Genomic DNA, 21030 nt, shown 5'->3' with positions numbered 1-21030 from the left:
CACTGGCTATTTAAACTCAACATAGCCATAAGGAGTCTGTATGGACAAGGTGTGAGTGCTTGTGCACATTCTAAAATGTATAACTCATATTTTTTGAAAGAAATCGCTGGCAACAATGTTACACAATTTCAATATATAGGTTAGGAACTGTTTGAAAGGAGTCGAGAGAGAATTATACTGCCATTGGTGACCTTTTTTTAAGGTGATATCGGTCTCTCATCCTTAACATCACATTACTGTTGGTGAGTTAGTGACCTGAAACAAATATCTGCAAATATCAAAACCACAAAACTTTACTGGCTGCATTATTGCTTTGGGTCAGTGGCTCAATATGTAGTGGGTCAAAGACACATCACAATGCCAGTATGCAAGCCCATTGAGTACTGTATGTAGGCTGTCAGTTTCAAGTGTTTTTTTAATAACATTAATTACTAATACAATTTCTGGGTATTTGTCTTAGTAATGCCAACTCACAGGTACCAAAACAAGCTCAACATTTTTATAGAAAAGCATTTGTAAGATATCTGCCTGGTACAACACAAAGTAAATAAAACTAGGTGACCTGTCCACTCCAACTCCCGTTCCAGGTTACTGTCTAGAAGACCCATTTACACTGTTGCACTGATTTGAAAGAACCCATATCAAAATATCAGTAATCAGGTATTGTTTTTTCTGGCAACCTTCTGGATACCCACAGGAGGGTAGCCGTGTCTTTTGTGAACTTACACTAAGATCTTTTGTGTTTTTGTCTCCTCTCCACTTTGTATAAACTCATTACAGTCCTAGTGCCTCTTGGATAGTTTTTTCTTCATTGGTGTCCAATCTTGGCTGCTGCTGCAAGGTGTTATTTGCATATTTTTATTTGATAAGCCCTTATATCTTATAGTTGGAAAACTCTGAACTCAGTACAGAGTATGTATGGCTTAACCTACATATACATTTTCTATAGGTGAAATGTTAAACATAAGTGTTAAATTATACAAATTGCACATTTTTCGGTCATTCCTTCAATTGCTTGTTTTTTTTTTCTTAAACGGGATTTGAAATCCTTTAGGTAAGTAGGTACGATTATAGGAAATAATTTACATTCTATATTTCAAAATAAAGGATAATAAAAATATTTCTTCTGAATTTGTGTGTCTGAATAAATCAGGTCACCAGTATTAAGAGCTTTAGCATTAGGCAATGGAATGCTGGAAAGGTAAGATAACAGCAGAGACAGAAATGAAGATTACAGCATCAGAGAAGAGAAAAATAACAGGCAGGGATGAAGAGTGAAATATAGAGAGGAAAGAATGAGCGTGACAGAGGAGGATGAGAAAAAAGAATACGAGGGAGAGGAGAACAGACATGAACTAATTAAGGCTTTCCTAACAAGCGAGAAACATGTCCACATGTGACAGTCAGTCAAGCAAATAAAGGAAATGAGCAAAAATCTGGCCTGCGGAGGGCCCACTAAAGAGGGGGGAGTGGGGACAGAGGGGGAGCTGGCAGTGAAGAGCGCACTGAGAGCCGGGGGAAGCCATTCAAAGGTCATTTGCATGAAACACGTTACTTGCCTTGTCATCTGCGGGGGGTGAAATTAACCCCTTTCTGATCGAGCGACTTCATCACGTATATCGTATCTATAGTTGTAGCGCCCAAGATGCTTGCGATACATTTTGACATGTGTTTTGTGTCTTGCTATCCCTTTACAGGAAACAAAACCAAGTTTTTGCCACAATATCACAAATGTGTTCTCATTCTGTCCACAGAAGAGCAATTACAGAAATACATCGAAGGTTTATGAAGACCAGACTGACTGGAGCAAAATTGCCTGACCCTTAAATAATATATTTACAAAACGATGCACAACAGAGTTTTGTGTGATAACCATCAGCATCAGGCATCGAGCATTTTCTGTTGTTTGGTTTATTTAATGGGGCAAAGACACATTCTGAACCTGGCATTCCCAGCCAACAAAATATGCATGCTCCTGAGAAGGGTAAGACACAACATATGACCGGTTTTGGACAGGAACTGTCTACGATGGTTGTCATAATAAAACTTGATTTGATTGGCTTTCCACCTGCATAGACTTCCAGCATAAATTGCAAATATACAGTATGTTGTAATATTTTCTGACAATGCAACGAAATACATCTGCAAATCTCCAGAGCACTTGGGAAACAACATCAGTATTTCAAGAGACATAATTTTCTATCATCCGTATTCAACCAGTAATACCTAGGAAGAAACATACACACAAATACACCGTATACACACCGTATACTCACTTATATCTCATTATACAATAAAATGTGCGTTTTGTCTAAAAAACAAATTACACATTATGAGCCTTTCTTCCAGCAACAGTAGTTGCAGAGTTGGTAGCAAAACCTGATAAAATGTTAAAGTTATTTTTACCAGCTGCATATCCAAACTATATTGGCTGTAATCGCACAGACTGGTAATCAGGCATTTTACCAATTAGGAGAAAAAAAATGGTATGTTATGCCATTAAAAAAACTTTTTAACTTGAGGAGTAAGCAATATTTATATTGCAGCTGTTATAAAGCTCCAAGTCCTAGGATCCCTTGTCATTTGCTGAGTGCAGCAACATGCTGTGGTTTGTAGTTCCAGGGCAGCTTTAGAAACGCTTTGACCCTGATTTATTAAAGGAGTAGAGCATTTTCAATTATCTTAATGAAATGGTGGAACATAGTGAAAATTCCCTTTTCAAAGATTACCCAGTCAGATGCATGGAAAATTAAAAAAAAAAAAAAGTAGCTTCATTTACTAAATTAAGTGAAAATTCACTTTGATAGTAAACATGCTCTACTCCTTTAGTAAATAAACCTCACCATGTACCCAAGTTTGTGCATGTCATGCAGTAGTTCTTATCAACATATCTGTAAGAACTTTTCAAAGACATTTCAGATAGGGTATACCGTTGACATAAAATTTCCACAGCACTTTCTAGAGAGAGCATATCAGAGTATGTTTCATTTCAGACCCTCTCGAATTGCTATGACTTATTAACTGTGAAATTTCAGCTTGAGCTGTTGAGCTCCGTAAACAACAGTCTTTTGTTCAACCAGTGGGATAGAGATTTTTTACCATAAAAATATTTGAATTAGATGCCCAAATAACTATACATTCCCTTTTCTATCTTGCCAGTAAAGGTGGATGGTTTGACCTGAGCTGTAGCTGATTGAGGTTCACTGAGCGAACAAACTAAATAGCCAGATATGGCCTGTTTGCTTGCTCTAAAACTATAGCTACTGCTGCATAGTAGCGGTAGTACTACTGCTACTGACTGCCTGACCTGCCTGCTTGCTTATTTAATAAAGTAGACAAGTCAGTGGGTGTCCTGGGGGACATCATTGACCAAATATGTTCATGATTATATTTGGTCAGTAACATCAGGCTTGTTTGATCAATGATGTCAGGGTTGTTTACATTGTACAGCTGACCCAGGAGCTGTTAGTTGTGGCATGAGTCTGTTAGGAGTAGGATCATTGTCTGTATGTTATTGTGTTTTTGTTGGCAGGTCGCCTGGGCGTTGTCCTCGTGACTGACTATGGATCTACATCGTTGGATGATGTGAATGATAATGGATTTAAACTGTGGGACTTTTAATGTTTAGTTTTTAAATAAAGGACTTTATGTACTCTTTGTATATTTTTGTTTATGATGTAAGGTGAAAAGGAGTACTATATACCCCTTGCTCATTCATTCATTCTTGTGGAGGGCAGATATCTGGAGGTCCTTTTATGTTACATGGAGCTTCTATTTTCCAATATCACTCCCCCTCAGACCCCACATCCACTGGGCCAGGAATGTGTAAAAGAGGCCCTTGTCCCCATCAACATGTAGATAAGGTGCTTTGCAAGGTCCCCCTGGAAGTTACTTGCCTCATGTTGAGGGCATGGGCCTGATATGGTTCAGGAGAGAGTGAGGGACCACATGCTCAATACCCTTTCCTTTCCTGGCTAGTCAGTCTGAATTACGGGTAAGGGTCTGGTATAGATTTTGGAAGGACCCCATTTTTGTCTTGTTTTGTATGGCTTTTTTTTTGCATGAGATTCCCCCTGAAATCTATACCAGACCCTGATCAAGGATAGAAGGTCTTGTATGTTTTTTTGGGTGGAACCCTGCCAGAATCCATATCCCATCAGAGCCTTATACAGGCATGCAGCCTGGGTGGTAGCAAGTAGGTGGGTTCAGTGTGCTCATGACCAGTTTCCTTTTTAGAAATCTGGAAGAATTCAGTAGGACTGACAATGATATATATAATTGCTTGGAGAGAGGTTTTCTGAAGAAAAGCAAGAGCAGTGAAATGTTAATAATAAGGAAAAAAGGGATATTACTAGCAGAGAGGTGAGGCGTTAGGAGCACAATTGATGTACAGTGTAACAGAGGCCCAGGAAGGAAGGGAATGGGTACATCATCTTCGTAATAGCTTAGCACCAAAGTATTAGAAAAAATGGAGTAAAACAATACATTACTAGTCTCTTGATTGCATGTTATCACTTGATGTATACAGTAGAGGCAAGTGATATTTATTTAGAAAATAAGTAATGAATTCAAATACTAACAAAATAATCACTTTTGAAGCATGACACTGGAGTATATGAATCCACTATGCACTAACGTAGTGCTGCTGACACATCCAATGTTCACGATCATTTGCACGCATGCAGTTCAACCTACTTGTATAGATTTGTTCAACTCATTTAAGTGTTATCTACATTGTTGTGTATCACCATTGCTAGGTTTTAAGTCAATCGCAGTGGAAAATGTACCAGAGGAAGAAATTAACTGAAACACTGCAAGTCCTGTCATGAGATGAAAACATTTAATCAAAATGTGAAAAAGGGTACAAATTCCCAGTATGGCTGACAAGATGACTCCAAATGGTATATTGTAGCTTTGTCCATAAACTCACTTCCTAATCCAACTAGTTATTCACCACAGTGAGTTTACAAGGAAGGTTATAAAATAATTGCCTGAGACAAAGAGTGGAATGTAGCAGAAGCATTTACATTGGAGTCTGGAGCTACTATATAATAACATAAATTAACTCGTAATTAGTAAAGCAGCAGATGAAAAAATACATTTTCAGGTACAGAGGAGCTCATCTCAGCTCAAAACATTCAGTAGGGAAAGGAAGTCCTAAAAGTCGCACATTAAAGCAAAACCCTGTGAGGAGGTGTATGACAGCCCCAGACCATGCTCCAACAAGTCCACGCCGTGGTTGGAGCCCAGGCTGAGGCTGTCATACATCTCCTCACAGGGTTGAGCTGTGATATGTGACTTTTAGGACTTCCTTTCTCTTTATCAAAATCTCATTAGATTACCCTTTTCCTAAAAAAACATTTTTCCTATAACATTTCTAAACCTTGCATGTTAATGTATTTTTTTTAACATTATTTAAAAATTGATCAGAGCCCCTTTACCAGTTTACTGGGGGAAGGTAGAGCAACTCCCCTTCTTTTCTATACCACCTCATGCAGCATCAGGAGTGCAAAGGAGCCAAGACCCTGAATGTTTAGAGAGATTGTCCTCCATGCTCATACATCTCCAATAATGGGTAGACCAGCTAGTTTGCCTGAAATGCAGAGCTAGATTCCCTTTGGGGAAAGTCTTTGAACTAGGAAAATTCAACTTCCATCAGAGGCAAATGAGACAGGTAATTTGCAAAATGTTATATTAATTGGTTATATTTCAATTCTGAAGGCTACATTCACATGGGCATGAAGCAGTGACCAGGCTGACCACCAGCAAGAACCAGTAAAATCTTCTCAGTGGCTAAAAATGTTGCCTACAGTTGCAAAAAGCTGCAGCTGTCAGTGGCAGCTGTCAAATTTGTATTCTGGGCAAATCATTAGCTGTTACAGGTGCTATTCATATGTACCCGCTCATCTGTTTACTGGACTGGAAGAAACTGGCTCTCCTTTCTTGTTCTCTCTTCTAGATGGTTTCAGAAGATACATGCATATGGTGTATTTTCAGAGAAAATGTTTAAAGAAAAAATTGACATTTTGAATGTTTGTGAATGTTTGTGAATTTCATTACCCTAACTAGCTATTATAGCATTAAAACCTGGCTTAATTATTACTCTCATAGCAAGTGCATTGAATACTGCTGCTTCAACTTAGCCCTGAAAGTCAAAGCTGGGTATGCCTTAACATCCTCTCAGCATATACCATTTAAAAGTGTGATACCCCCTACCGTTTATGTGTGATTTATAAGCTTGGGGTGTTCCTGTGCACACTTCTCACCTGCTCTTTACATGAAGAGCCTGAGGAGAAGACCATCACTTGTTTCTAAGGCTTTAATAGCTTCTTAATTGATTGTAAAACAGGTTTGACAAGCAGCCGAAAAACCTTCAGTCTGTATTTTATGATGATGTGCTGCCTACGGTGGTCCGAATTTGATAAAATAAAAATGATTTGCCATGGAAAAGTTTGCTATATGATTTTTTTTATTTATTAGCAGAGCAGGAATTAATCTTACATGTTAATGGAAAAACACCCCCACTAAATCCACTTATAGTCCATGGCATGGATGGCATCATTCTTTTTTGTCGTCAGTTCTGGCCAAAAAATAATACAGAAAATGGAAAGTTGGATGGATGGTACTTACAGTATATCTAAACCCAAAAACCAAAAATGTTATATAGTATATTTTATCTTACCAGACCTTTGATGTTGTGGTTACCTTTTTCACTTTTTTCCTGTATTTATGCAGGGCACCATTGTTGCCACCTTGGCTGGTCAAACATATCTGCCTTTGTTTATCTCCTTTACATGAAGGATATGGAGATACTTACTGTACAGAAGGAAGGTAACACCCAGTTGAGCTCACAGGAAGTGAAAAGGACACTGCATATCTGGCAGCTTCAACAAGTATTTTCTGTTCTTGCTGAAAATCTTCTTAGTGTGAAAATCATCCTAACACAGCTGCCACATCTAAGGACTGGTAAGATACAGGAGAGATGTATGCCCTGCTGTTTAAGTTATGATATAAAATTATTTCCACATACAGTATATCCACTTGATCTTCAGAAGGTTTTACTCCCTTCATGACCGGGCCATTTTTTGCTATTTAGCGCTTTGCTACTTTAACTGGTAATTGCGTGGTCATGCAACGCTGTACCCAAATACAATGTATATATTTTTTCACACAAATCAAGTTTTCTTTTCGTGGTGTTTCATCACCACTGTTTTTTTTTTACTTTTTTTATATAAATGAAAAAAAGACCAAAAATGTTTAAAGATAAATTTTTTTTTTTACTTTCTGCTAAGACATATCCAATAAAAAAAGATAAAATGTCTTCATAAATGTAGGTCAAAATGTATTCTGCTACATGTCTTTGGTTTAAAAAAACCAGAATAAGTGTATAATGATTGTTTTGTGTGAAAGTTATAGTGTCCACAAACTGAGGTATATATACTGGAATTTGTATTTATTTATTTATTTTTATACTAGTAATGGCGGTGATCAGCCACTTAGACTGGTAATGTAATAGTGTGGCTGGCAATCTGACACTGATGCTGGATGGGAGGTGCACTATCTGACTAACTGACATCACTTGTGACACTAATACAGTAATCAGTGATAATACTATACACTGTCACTTTAATAATGACACTGGCTGGGAAGGAGTTAACATCTAAGGTGATCAAAGGGTTAACTGTGGGACATTGTATTAACAATGTGTGTTCTGCTTTTTACTAAATATCTGTTTGTACCTTCTCCCAGGGCTCTGGGCTGTGATCGGACAAACATGAATCATTGTCTGAAACCTGCTGACAACATTCGGCCAGGGAGTGGGATGGTATGAACCAGGGGCGGACTGACCACTCGGAAACTCGGGCACTGTCCGAGGGCCAGTAGGGGGCCCCATGAGATGCCCCTGGTACCTTTTTCATAGGATTTTTTGAGTTTGGGCAAAGACACAGGGGCCCCAAGATCCCCTATTGCCCGGGGGCCCCATGAGTTGTCAGTCCGCCCCTGGTACGAACACGCCCTGAACCCGGAAGCCCTGCCAACGTACTGGTATGTGATTGTGTATGTACAAGCCGCTTGCCCACAGGCAGCAAGTGGATATTTAGTGTAGCTAAATCTTTGTATTACTTTTTGTGTAATATGTATGCAGTATAATTACAAACCTGTAAATAGATATAGTATTTAAAGAGAAATAGAGATACTACTGTACTTTTTACCTCCATGGTCAAAATGACATGGCAAGTTAAATGTCAGCGTCCCTAAAGATGAAGGAAATCCCCAGCTGCTTTATTTATAAAAAGTAAAGCTGTCATTTGCTGGCAGTTTATATGCAATTTTATCTTTGTAAATGTCAGTTTTTCTGCAGTAGGTTGTATACATTGTACAGATATGCCACTTCACAGGCAGGTTATTAAAAGGAATTTTTTTAAATTGGCATGTAACACATTACTAAAATTGCGGCTTTTTTTTTGCTTTGGAACATCTTTCCCAAGCCAGTGCCCATTTGATTTGTTTGACAAACCCTTTTAGCCTAGAAAATTGGCAAGATTGTTTTTTAACATATGACTTCCATTGATATCAATAGGATTCGGATTCAGCAACTTCAATTCAACTTTAGCAATGTTCACCAAACTTGCCTCGAAATGAACCCATGTATATTTGACTCATTCCTAACAGCAAGTTGGACAGCCTTGAGTCAAGATAAGAACTATGCCCAAATCATTCCCACAGATCATAATGGAGGAATATAAAAATTCCATTTAGTCCAATGATAGGAATATTCCTACATAACTGTACAGATTGTTTTGTCTCGTTGTAAGGATACTGAAATACAAAACAAATCATACTCAGGTGCTTGTCACAGTAATGGAGTGAAATTTATCACTACCCAGTGGAGTCAATGGAGTAACAGCCAAAATCATGGTGAGACCAGATGCAAAAGCACAATGGGTTTTATCACTATAGAAGTGTTTAGCAGAAGGAAAACATGGAAAAAAAACAAAACTTAAAAAAGTAACTTTTCCTGTGAGTATGATAGCCTTTGCCAAAAACAGAAACAGAACATTGTTATAGCATTACAAGCATCCAGATCAGGACTACTAAACCACCCATTGGATGTGATGAATATTTGCCAAGTGTACATTAATGTAATAAAACTTTTAGTACAGGCTCATGAAATGTAGTGTTATTAGTCCATAGAGCAGCTGCTTGAAGATATAGCTACAATAGGAAAACTGAAACAGGTTCTCATATCTTCACACAGCAGTTTCTACTTCCACTTGCATAGCAGTTTATGTAGATCTAAACTTTCACAAGTAATCTTTGTACCTTCTGCATAATGCTACGACTCCCATGCCAAACTGTCTGAATTATGCTACGTACTGTATATACTAAAGTATTGAGAATGACCCAAGTATTAATTTTCACAAAGTCTGCTGCTTCAGTGTTTTTAGGTCTTTTTGTTAGATGTTACTATGGTATACTGAAGTATAATTACAAGCATTTCATAAGTGTCACAGGCTTTTTATTGACAATTACATTAAGTTTATGCAAAGAGTGAATATTTGCAATGTTGACCCATCTTTTTCAAGATCTCTGCAATTCGCCCTGGCATGCTGTCAATCAACTTCTGGGCCACATCCTGACTGATGGCAGCCCATTCTTGCATAATCAATGCTTGCTGTCTGTCAGAATTTGTGGAGTTTTTTTTGTTCACTCGCCTCTTGAAGATTGACAACAAGTTCTCAATGGTTTTAAGTAGAGATAAGCGAATTATTAAAAAATTTGGTTCGGCTGATTCGCCGAATTCGCCGATTAAATTCGCTTTGTGCCGAATATATTCGCTGCGAATTTAACTTATAAAAAGGGTGTTTCTAGGCTTCAGAGAGCCTTTATATTAGTGCAGAACACTGTACCTTTAATTTAAATGCCCTTGGAGTCTGCTGGGGAAGAGAAATAATGCTGTCAGTCAGTATGACATGCAGATGAGTGCCGTCGATCTTAGAATCACCGCACACTTCACTCATTTGGGCAGTCACGGGGCCAAAACCAGAGTGTGGAGCCACAGTGTGGCGGTGGAGGCAACAGCAATGGGAGGCCATACAGCACCCTATGACAAAATGGAACCCACCAGCAGTGTGAGGAGACCTGAAAGTGGCACATGGCAGAGTGTGGCGATTTAGACAGCAGCAATGGGAGGCCGTACAGGGACCCATGACACACTCTGGACCTGGCAGCAGCATGAGGAGGCGGTACAGGGGCCCATGACAGATTACGGGCCTGGCAGCAGCATGAGGAGTCGGTACGGGGGCCCATGGCAGATTACGGGCCTGGCAGCAGCATGAGGAGGCGGTACAGGGGCCCATGGCAGAGTGGCGGAGCGTAAGCAGCTAAAATTGAAGGCCATACAGAGGCCTATGTTAAAAAGTCCCCCCAGCAGCAGCGTGGGGAGACGACTATCAAGAGTCCAATGGCAGAGTGGCGGAGCAGAAGCAGCTTCAATTGAAGGCCATACACAGGCCTAGGTTAAAAAGCGGAAGCCGTCAGCAGCGTGAGCAGACGACAGAGACACATGGCGCAGGGTGGCGGTGGATGCAGCAGTATTTGGAAGCCAAACACAGGCCTCGGTTAAAAAGCGGAAGCCGTCAGCAGCGTGAGCAGACGACAGAGGCACATGGCGCAGGGTGGCGGTGGAGGCAGCAGCAATGGAAGGCCATACAGCACCCTATCACAAAATGGAACCCACCAACAGTGTAAGGAGACCTGAAAGTGGCACATGGCGCAGGGTGGCGGTGGAGGCAGCAGTATTCGGAAGACATACACAGGACTAGTTTAAAAAGTGGAAGCCGTCAGCAGCGTGAGCAGACGACAGAGGCACATAGCGCAGGGTGGCGGTGGAGGCAGCAGTATTCGGAAGCCATACACAGGCCTAGGTTAAAAAGCGGAAGCCGTCAGCAGCGTGAGCAGACGACAGAGACACATGGCGCAGGGTGGCGGTGGAGGCAGCAGCAATGGAAGGCCATACAGCACCCTATCACAAAATGGAACCCACCAACAGTGTAAGGAGACCTGAAAGTGGCACATGGCGCAGGGTGGCGGTGGAGGCAGCAGTATTCGGAAGCCATACACAGGCCTAGGTTAAAAAGCGGAAGCCGTCAGCAGCGTGAGCAGACGACAGAGACACATGGCGCAGGGTGGCGGTGGATGCAGCAGTATTCGGAAGCCAAACACAGGCCTCGGTTAAAAAGCGGAAGCCGTCAGCAGCGTGAGCAGACGACAGAGGCACATGGCGCAGGGTGGCGGTGGAGGCAGCAGCAATGGAAGGCCATACAGCACCCTATCACAAAATGGAACCCACCAACAGTGTAAGGAGACCTGAAAGTGGCACATGGCGCAGGGTGGCGGTGGAGGCAGCAGTATTCGGAAGACATACACAGGACTAGTTTAAAAAGCGGAAGCCGTCAGCAGCGTGAGCAGACGACAGAGGCACATGGCGCAGGGTGGCGGTGGAGGCAGCAGTATTCGGAAGCCATACACAGGCCTAGGTTAAAAAGCGGAAGCCGTCAGCAGCGTGAGCAGATGACAGAGACACATGGCGCAGGGTGGCGGTGGATGCAGCAGTATTCGGAAGCCAAACACAGGCCTCGGTTAAAAAGCGGAAGCCGTCAGCAGCGTGAGCAGACGACAGAGGCACATGGCGCAGGGTGGCAGTGGAGGCAGCAGCAATGGAAGGCCATACAGCACCCTATCACAAAATGGAACCCACCAACAGTGTAAGGAGACCTGAAAGTGGCACATGGCGCAGGGTGGCGGTGGAGGCAACAGTATTCGGAAGACATACACAGGACTAGTTTAAAAAGCGGAAGCCGTCAGCAGCGTGAGCAGACGACAGAGGCACATGGCGCAGGGTGGCGGTGGAGGCAGCAGTATTCGGAAGCCATACACAGGCCTAGGTTAAAAAGCGGAAGCCGTCAGCAGCGTGAGCAGACGACAGAGACACATGGCGCAGGGTGGCGGTGGAGGCAGCAGTATTCGGAAGCCATACACAGGCCTAGGTTTAAAACTGGAACCCAGCAGCGTGAGCAGACGACAAAGACGCACATGGCAGAGGATGGATCTGGCAGCAGTATGAGAAGGCGGTACAGGGGCCCGTGGCACAGTGTGGTGATGGGGGCTACAGCAACTGGATGCCAGAAAGTGGCCGATAGGGCTATATACTGCATGACTACATAGGTGGTTTTTATAGTACTTTATTTTGGCCTCCCTCTCAGCAGGTGTAAAAAAGGCCACCATTTTTGAACGGTAGCGAGGGTCCAACAAGGTGGACAGCCAAAAGTCATCCCTCTGTCTGATGGTTATTATTCGGCTGTCGCTACGCAAGCAACCGAGCATGCTATGGGCCATTTATGCCAAGGAATGCGAGGGACTCCCTGCCTCCATCTCCACAGCATACTGCCACGGTGCGTCTGGGTCCTCTGTCTCCTCCTCCTCCTCTACCAGATGCTCCTGCTCCTCCACTCCTGTCCGCTGAGTGGAAAAACCACCCATTTCACTCAATAATTCCTGAGCACCAATGTCCTCCTCTACCTCCTCCTCTTCTTCCTGTCCTGCCCCCACAGGGGTCATGTGGCGTTGAGATCTGTGCGCCACGTCTACCACACCCTGACCAGCCATTGTTAACAGCATTTGTTCCAGGACGTGCAACAGAGGAATGACGTCGTTCATCCCATAGTCCTGCCGACTCACGAATAGCGTGGCCTCCTCAAAGGGCCTGAGCAAGCGGCAGGTGTCACGCATGAGCTGCCAATGGCTGACATCTAAGTTACACAGGGGAGTACCTTTATCCGCTTGTAACATCAGGAAATCGGTGATGGCCTTTCGCTGTTCGTAAAGGCGGTCTAACATATGTAGGGTTGAATTCCACCTTGTTGCAACGTCGCAGATCAGGCGATGCTGTGGAATTCCGTTCTGCCGCTGCAGCTCAAGGAGGGTGTGCTTTGCGGTGTAGGAATGGCTGAAATGCATGCAAAGTTTACGTGACATTTTAAGGATGTCTTGCAGTGGGATGGTGGATTTTAGGAACCGCTTGACAACCAGATTGAACACGTGAGCCATGCATGGCGCATGGCACAACCTTCCTTGACGCAGAGCAGACACCATGTTCTTTCCGTTGTCGGTCAACATGGTTCCGATTTTCAGTTTGCGCGGAGACAGCCATCTGTCGATTTCTCTGTTCATTACACTCAGAAGTTCCTCCCCTGTGTGACTACGTTCGCCAAGGCATACCAGGTGCAGCACAGCGTGACACCATTGCGCCCTGCACATGTGATATGCCGGTCGGGTAATGGGACTTGGCACGGGGGTGGCGGCTGAGGACACGGCGGAAGAAGAGGTGGTAGAGGCGGACATCTTTGCTGGACCAAGGACGTGCAAACGTGGAGGCAAAAGCGGCGTGACCTGTCCAAGTTGCTGGTGCGGCTGTGCCGGCACCACGTTCACCCAGTGGGCCGTAAATGACATGTACTGTCCCTGACCGTAGTTACAGCTCCACACGTCGGCGCTGCCGTGCACTTTGGCAGAGACCGACATGCTCAAAGACTGGCCCACCATCTCTTCTACATGTGAATGCAGGGCTGGCACTGCCTTTTTGGCGAAGAAATGCCGGCTTGGCACTCTCCACCGCGGCTCGGCACAAGCCATCATTTCTCGGAAAGGTGCTGAGTCCACCACTTGGAAAGGGAGGGACTGCAGCACCAGCAACTTGGACAGGAGGACGTTCAGCTTTTGCACCGTCGGGTGCGTGCTCGCAAACTGTTGTCTCTTGGAAACGGATTCCAAGAAAGACTGCTGACGGAATCCGTGAAGAGGAGTAGCAGGAGAAGGAGCATCTGAACGAGCAGAAGATGCCAACAAGCAACAACTCCCCTCAGCAGAGGTGTTGGAGCCTTGACTGGCTGATAGAGGGCGATTGACGTCGGGTGACGGAGCAAGTAACGGAGCGGGTGATGGAGCGGGGGCTGGGGCAGGCAGAACCGCCGTATCTTTATCACGGTTTTCCCAGGCCACCGAATGGCGACGCTGCATATGCTAACGCAACGCTGTAGTCCCAACATGGGCCCCCTGGCCACGCTTGACTTTCTGGCCACATAGTCGACATACGGCTACGTTTACTTCCTCGGGCGGCTTGACGAAAAATTTCCACACCGCCGAGTAGGAAACTTTGCCCCCGATACTCCTCACTGGCTGACTGCTGCTTCCTCCATGCACACCGGCACCACTACTGGCCGTGGTGGTAGGCTGCAGTGGAGCTGGTGCTGTACTCCGTGGCCGTTTGCCTCCACTGACACTGCTGCGACCCTGCTGCCTCCTGGGCAACCCACCGACTGTTTTGCTCGCTGCCAAGCTGCCACCCTCTTCTCCTGATGATGCGGAAGCAATAGCCTGATGACGACGAGGCTGCCAAGTGCGATCAGCCTCATCATCATCAATTAGGGTCTCCGCCTCACTACTAGCCCCCTCGGCTGCGTGTGGGTCAGGAGACAGACCTGTCTCTAGACCGGCTACCGAGCCACTCTCCTCGCCACTACTTCTTCGCCTGGCTGCTGAAGAGGCGGATGTCTCCCCCCGTTCCTGACCGCCCTCTGTTAGCTCTTCCTCACTGTACAGTGGGGCTGAGCCCACAGCATGCGATACTACGCTTGGTGAGGGAACACCAAAGGACAGGGGCAGGTAGAGGACACGTGATTTCAGTGGGCTTGCTCCCGGGCCATGCCAACTAACGGTTGTGTCTGACGTACCCACCGACCGTTGGCTGTAGGTGTCAGAGGTGACCTGGGAAGAGGAAGACGACCGAGCCAACCAATTGATGACGGCAGGGTTGTCGGTGGAGACACGACCGCTGGATGACACCGGGAGCACTGGCCTCTGGCTGCGAATAGTGCTGCCTCGACCCCTTCCTCTGCTGCCAAGTCTGCTCGCTCCTGAAACATTGCCTCCTCTGCCACTCCTCTGCGTGTTGTCTGACATACTCTTTAATTCAATAAGCACCCCAAAAATAAAACCGGATTTAACTCTTTGAACGTACAATAGTGGTTGTGAAGCAGAAAGTCAGTTTATTTAGCACAATCGGTCAATTGCAGCTTGCCGTTGGCTGTAAACTGTACGTTTATGTCACTGGAATGCACTAATCACCCAAAAAATATTACCGCCACCCGGCGTGTAAATGGATCTAACTCTTTGAACGTACAATAGTGGTTGTGAAGCAGAAAGTCAGTTTATTTAGCACAATCGGTCAATTGCAGCTTGCCGTTGGCTGGAAACTGTACGTTTATGTCACTGGAATGCACTAATCACCCAAAAAATATTACCGCCAGCCGGCGTGTAAATGGATCTAACTCTTTAAACGTACAATAGTGGTTGTGAAGCAGAAAGTCAGTTTATTGTACACAATCGGTCAATTGCAGCTTGCCGTTGGCTGGAAACTGTACGTTTATGTCACTGGAATGCACTAATCACCCAAAAAATATTACCGCCACCCGGCGTGTATATGGATTTAACTCTTTGAACGTACAATAGTGGTTGTGAAGCAGAAAGTCAGTTTATTTAGCACAATCGGTCAATTGCAGCTTGCCGTTGGCTGGAAACTGTACGTTTATGTCACTGGAATGCACTAATCACCCAAAAAATATTACCGCCACCCGGCGTGTAAATGGATCTAACTCTTTGAACGTACAATGGTGGTTGTGAAGCAGAAAGTCAGTTTATTGTACACAATCGGTCAATTGCAGCTTGCCGTTGGCTGGAAACTGTACGTTTCTGTCACTGGAATGCACTAATCACCCAAAAAATATTACCGCCAGCCGGCGTGTAAATGGATTTAACTCTTTGAACGTACAATAGTGGTTGTGAAGCAGAAAGTCAGTTTATTTTGCACAATCGGCAAACTGCAGCACCAACTGTGCACGACAGCCACCAAAAAAAAAAAGGGTGTATGTCACTTTAAATTTTCGATTCTTTGATAGCTGTGGCCCTGAGTAACGATTCTGTGTCCCTGAGTAACGATTCTGTGTCCCTGAGTAACGATTCTGTGTCCCTGAGTAACAATTCTGTGTCCCTGAGTAACGATTCTGTGTCCCTGAGTAACGATTCTGTGTCCCTGAGTAACGATTCTGTGTCCCTGAGTAACAATTCTGTGTCCCTGAGTAACAATTCTGTGTCCCTGAGTAACGATTCTGTGTCCCTGAGTAACGATTCTGTGGCCCTAAAGTCTCTGTGGCCCTAACTCTGTCCCTTAATACAGACAGGTCTGTCTCTCTTGAATGACCGGAGGCTAATGGAGAATTCTAAGATGGCCGCAATTTATAGCTCCACCATTACACAGTGCTGGCTGGCTGCTGATTGGCTAATGCGATCACATGTCATGATTCATGACTCATGAATGCATTATGGGCCAGCGCGCCTTGTCTGCGCGCCTTCCCAGAGATCCCCGCCCCATCTTCTCTGTCCATTTTCTCCTGTCGCCACACATGTCGCCGCCATTTTTGGGAAAATTCGATTCGTGCATCCGAAGTTTGCTAATCTTCGGATTCGTTGCGAATCGAATTTTTCCAAATCTTCGGAACGAATTCCACTTCGTCATGTTCGATTCGCTCATCTCTAGTTTTAAGGTCTAGGGAGTTTCCTGGCCGTGCACTCAAAATGTTGATGTTTTGTTCCCCAAGCCACTTAGTTATCACTTTTGGCTTATGGCAAGGTGCCCCATCATGCTGGAAAAGGCATTCTTCGTCACCAAACTTTTCTTGGATGGTTGGAAGAAGTTGCTCTCAGAGGATTTTTTGTACCATCCTTTATTCGTGAGCCCACTCCCTTGGCTGAGAAGCAACCCCACACAGAATGGTCACAGAATGCTATACTGTTGGTATGACACAGGACTGATGGTAGCGCTCACCTTTTCTTCTTCGGACAAGGTTTTTTCTGGATGCCCCAAACAATTGGAAAGGGGATTCATCAGAGAAAATGACTTTACCCTAGTCCTCAGCAGTCCAATCCCTGTACCCTTTGCAGAATATCTGTCCCTGATGTTTTTCCTGGAGATACGTGGCTTCTTTGCTGCCCTTACTGACACCAGGCCATCCTCCAAAAGTCTTTGCCTCACTGTCTGTGCTGATGCACTCACAGCTGCTACTGCCATTCCTGAGCAAGCTCTGCACTGGTGGTAGACCGATCCCACAGCTGAATCAACTTTAGGAGACAGTGCTGTCACTTGAGCGTGCTGAAACTTTCTTCACAACTGAATCTCTCTCCTTGAAGTTCTTAATGATCTGATAAATAGTTAATTTAGTAACAGCAATATCCCTGCCTGTGAATCCCTTTTTGTGCAAAGCGATGATGACTGCATATGTTTCCTTGCAGGTAACCATGGTTAACAGAGGAAGAACAATGATTCTTGAACCAACCTTCTTTTAAAGCTTCCAGTCTGTTATTGTAACTCAGCTAGCATGACAGAGTGATCTCCAGCCCTGTCCTCCTCAACACTGACACCTGTGTTAACGAGAGAATCACTGACATCATGTCAGCTGGTCCTTTTGTGACAGGGCTGAAATTCTGTAAAAATTTTTTTGGGGGGATTACGTTCATTTTCATGGCAAAGAGGCACTTTGCAATTAATTCCAATTCATCTGATCATTCCTCATAACATTCTGGAGTATATGCAAATTGCCATCATAAAAACTGAAGCAGCAGACTTTGTAAAAATTAAATTTGTGTCATTCTCTGGCCAGGGCTGTACTAAAATGCTTCTACTATGAATGGGCAACCATGAGGGGCTGCTAAAACTAAAAATAAACTGCAGCATCAACTGCTCTTTATTCATAGGAATGTAGCATGATGCTTAGCAGGAATGTGTCTAGCTATATACCTGTTATGGTCTCCACAGACATAAAATATTCTTCATCTCAATGGGAAATAGCGGCCTGCGGCAAGTACCTTTGTGTGTTCGTTCTTTGGGGAAGCAGTGATTGCTCATTGTTTTAGTTTTTTTTTGCCATTGGGCTGGTAGCAGAAGTATCTGACTGCACTCCCCTTCCTATCCCATGGGCATTATCTTGCATATTTATGGAAAAATTGTTTAACTCTCTTCCTGCCGACCACCTCCTGGCCATTTAAGATTTATAAAAGCCTGGAAGTGGAGACAGGCATTTGGGTCATGTGACCACTGTGATTGGCTGCCACAGATAGTGAGTTGTTTACACAGGGCCACATACAGTATATGCAGCCACTCAGTATTAAGGCCCACCCACTGAGAGGCTGCATATATGCGTACAGCCTGTGGGAAGTGGTTAAAAACAAAAAGACCTTTCCATGGTAAGGTAATGTAACACATCTATACACTATCTAGTGCAGGGGTGGGCAAACTTTTTGACTTGAGGGCCGCAATGGGTTCATTTATTGGACCCGGGGGCCGGACCAAGAGTAGATGAATGATGTGTATGTGTCATCCATAGTAAGTATAGTAATATTCCCCCATAGTAAGCATAGTAATTAATCCCCCATATAGTAATTCATCCCCCATATAGTAATTCATCCCCCATAGTAATTCATCCCCCATATAGTAATTCATCCCCCATATAGTAATTCATCCCCCATAGTAATTCATCCCCCATATAGTAATTCATCCCCCATATAGTAATTCATCCCCCATAGTAATTCATCCCCCATATAGTAATTCATCCCCCATATAGTAATTCATCCCCCATATAGTAATTCATCCCCATATAGTAATTCATCCCCCATAGTAATTCATCCCCCATATAGTAATTCATCCCCCCTATAGTAATTCATTCCCCATATTAATTCATCCCCCATATTAAGTCCCCAAGTCCCCCCTGTGTCAATTCACTTACCTTTGCTCCGCGCGTTCCTCTCGCCGTGTTCCCGCGCCGTTCCGGTGTAGCATGAAAATCTAATAAATCCTTTTGTGATACACATAAATCCCCCAAAAAAACTCCAATTATTAATATACTCAATATAACTTCAACTAAATTGTGTTTACATAGATCCACACTCAATTCTATTTAAAAAAGTAAAACAAACCCCAAAAAATTATATATATAAATTATATATAAAAATTATATATAAAAATTGTGTTCAATAAACCCAAAGTGTCCAAGTTCCAAAAAAAATTTTTTTTCTTTCAATCCAGTAAAGCAGAAATTGGTTCTAAGACTCCATGATCACCTCAAAGAAAAAAAGAAAAAAGAAAATTTATAGTGTATTAGCCTTTTAAAAAAAAAAAAATATATATATATACACTCCACTCTGTGCACAACACAAAAACACCCCCAAAATTATTTTGTGAAAAAAATATATATTTTGTGAAAAAAATATATCCAATATATATCACAATCCAAATAAATAGGTGAATAAAATTAAATTAAATAAAACCCAAACCGTTTGGGTTTTATTTAATTTAATTTTATTCACCTATTTATTTGGATTGTGATATATATTGGATATATTTTTTTCACAAAATATGTATTTTTTTCACAAAATAATTTTGGGGGTGTTTTTGTGTTGTGCACAGAGTGGAGTGTATATATATATATATTTTAAAAGAGTAATACACTATGAATTTTCTTTTTTCTATTTTTCTTTGAGGTGATCATGGAGTCTTAGAACCAATTTCTGCTTTACTGGATTGAAAGAAAAAAAAATTTTTTTGGAACTTGGACACTTTGGGTTTATTGAACACAATTTTTATATATAATTTTTATATATAATTTATATATATAATTTTTTGGGGTTTGTTTTACTTTTTTAAATAGAATTGAGTGTGGATCTATGTAAACACAATTTAGTTGAAGTTATATTGAGTATATTAATAATTGGAGTTTTTTTGGGGGATTTATGTGTATCACAAAAGGATTTATTAGATTGTATACTTTCTAGGGAGAAAGTTGTGATTTTGTGTGAAGGGTTATAATATAGGAGCTTATTGATTGATAGCATGAAAATCTGTCTCTTATGAGGATCTGTCCCCCTCGACGTATCTGCGCATGTGCCAGTTTCAGGCATTAGCAGCCGATTGGCGATCTCCGGCACATGCGCAGATACGTCGAGGGGGACAGATCCTCATAGGAGACAGATTTTCATGCTACACCGGTCTTCAGGGCAGACTGTGAGAGGAGCCTAGCGGGAGCCTAGCTCCGCGGGCCGGATTAAAAGGTCCGCCGGGCCGTATACGGCCCGCGAGCCGTAGTTTGCCCATTGCTGATCTAGTGTGCATGTAGCGCAGACCCCTGATGGGCCCCGCAGATTTGTTCCAGGTTCTATTCTCTACTGGATGCACAGCAGCCAGGCACACAGCTGCCCCCACAGTCTCACAATACAATCCCCAGGCAGTGAGTGTCTTTTTAAAGTTTAATGCTTGTTGAACTTGGTTGGGGTATACAGTGATGCTTGGGATACTCCAGAATTCAGTGCAGAAATGATTTGAAGGACTCTTTCTGTATTCTGTCTACTCTCTTCAAGGGCATCGCCCTTCTTGGCAGAGACTAGAAACACAAGCGCTTCTGGGACTCCCATCAGAGCAAATCCCTCTATAGCAGCACTAATACAGTCACACAAGAGATTAAAACAGCAGACAGTCACCAGGATCCCACTTCCAGGCCTTTATTCACTGTTTTTAGATACTTGGACACCTCCTGTTCAATATTGGCAAGACTCTGTACTGTGAATCTCCAGACTGATCCTCAGTGCACCCCCTTGACTTGGTGCAAAAAACTGCTTCCAGGAACAGTAGGCCCCTCAGCTTTTCTCTACAAAATTCCCCTCAACTTCTACTGAGTTGGGACCTTGGTAAACTCTCTGCAAGTTTCAGCTAACCTCCCAGAAGGGCAGCAGCCAATTAGGCTGGGAGCTCCTCCTTCAGGGCCACCTACCGAGACACCATTCTCTACCCCAGGGATTGGATGAGTGCTGCATGAATATTCAAGCCCAGGGTCTGCCTCTTCCTGCTCGCCCAGGGTCTGCTTCTTT

Source organism: Staurois parvus, unplaced genomic scaffold, assembly GCF_062004578.1.
Source record: "Staurois parvus isolate SC_StPar_1 unplaced genomic scaffold, SC_StPar_1.0 ptg000556l, whole genome shotgun sequence".
NCBI classification, from domain to species: domain Eukaryota; kingdom Metazoa; phylum Chordata; class Amphibia; order Anura; family Ranidae; genus Staurois; species Staurois parvus.
This window is presented reverse-complemented; position numbering follows the sequence as displayed.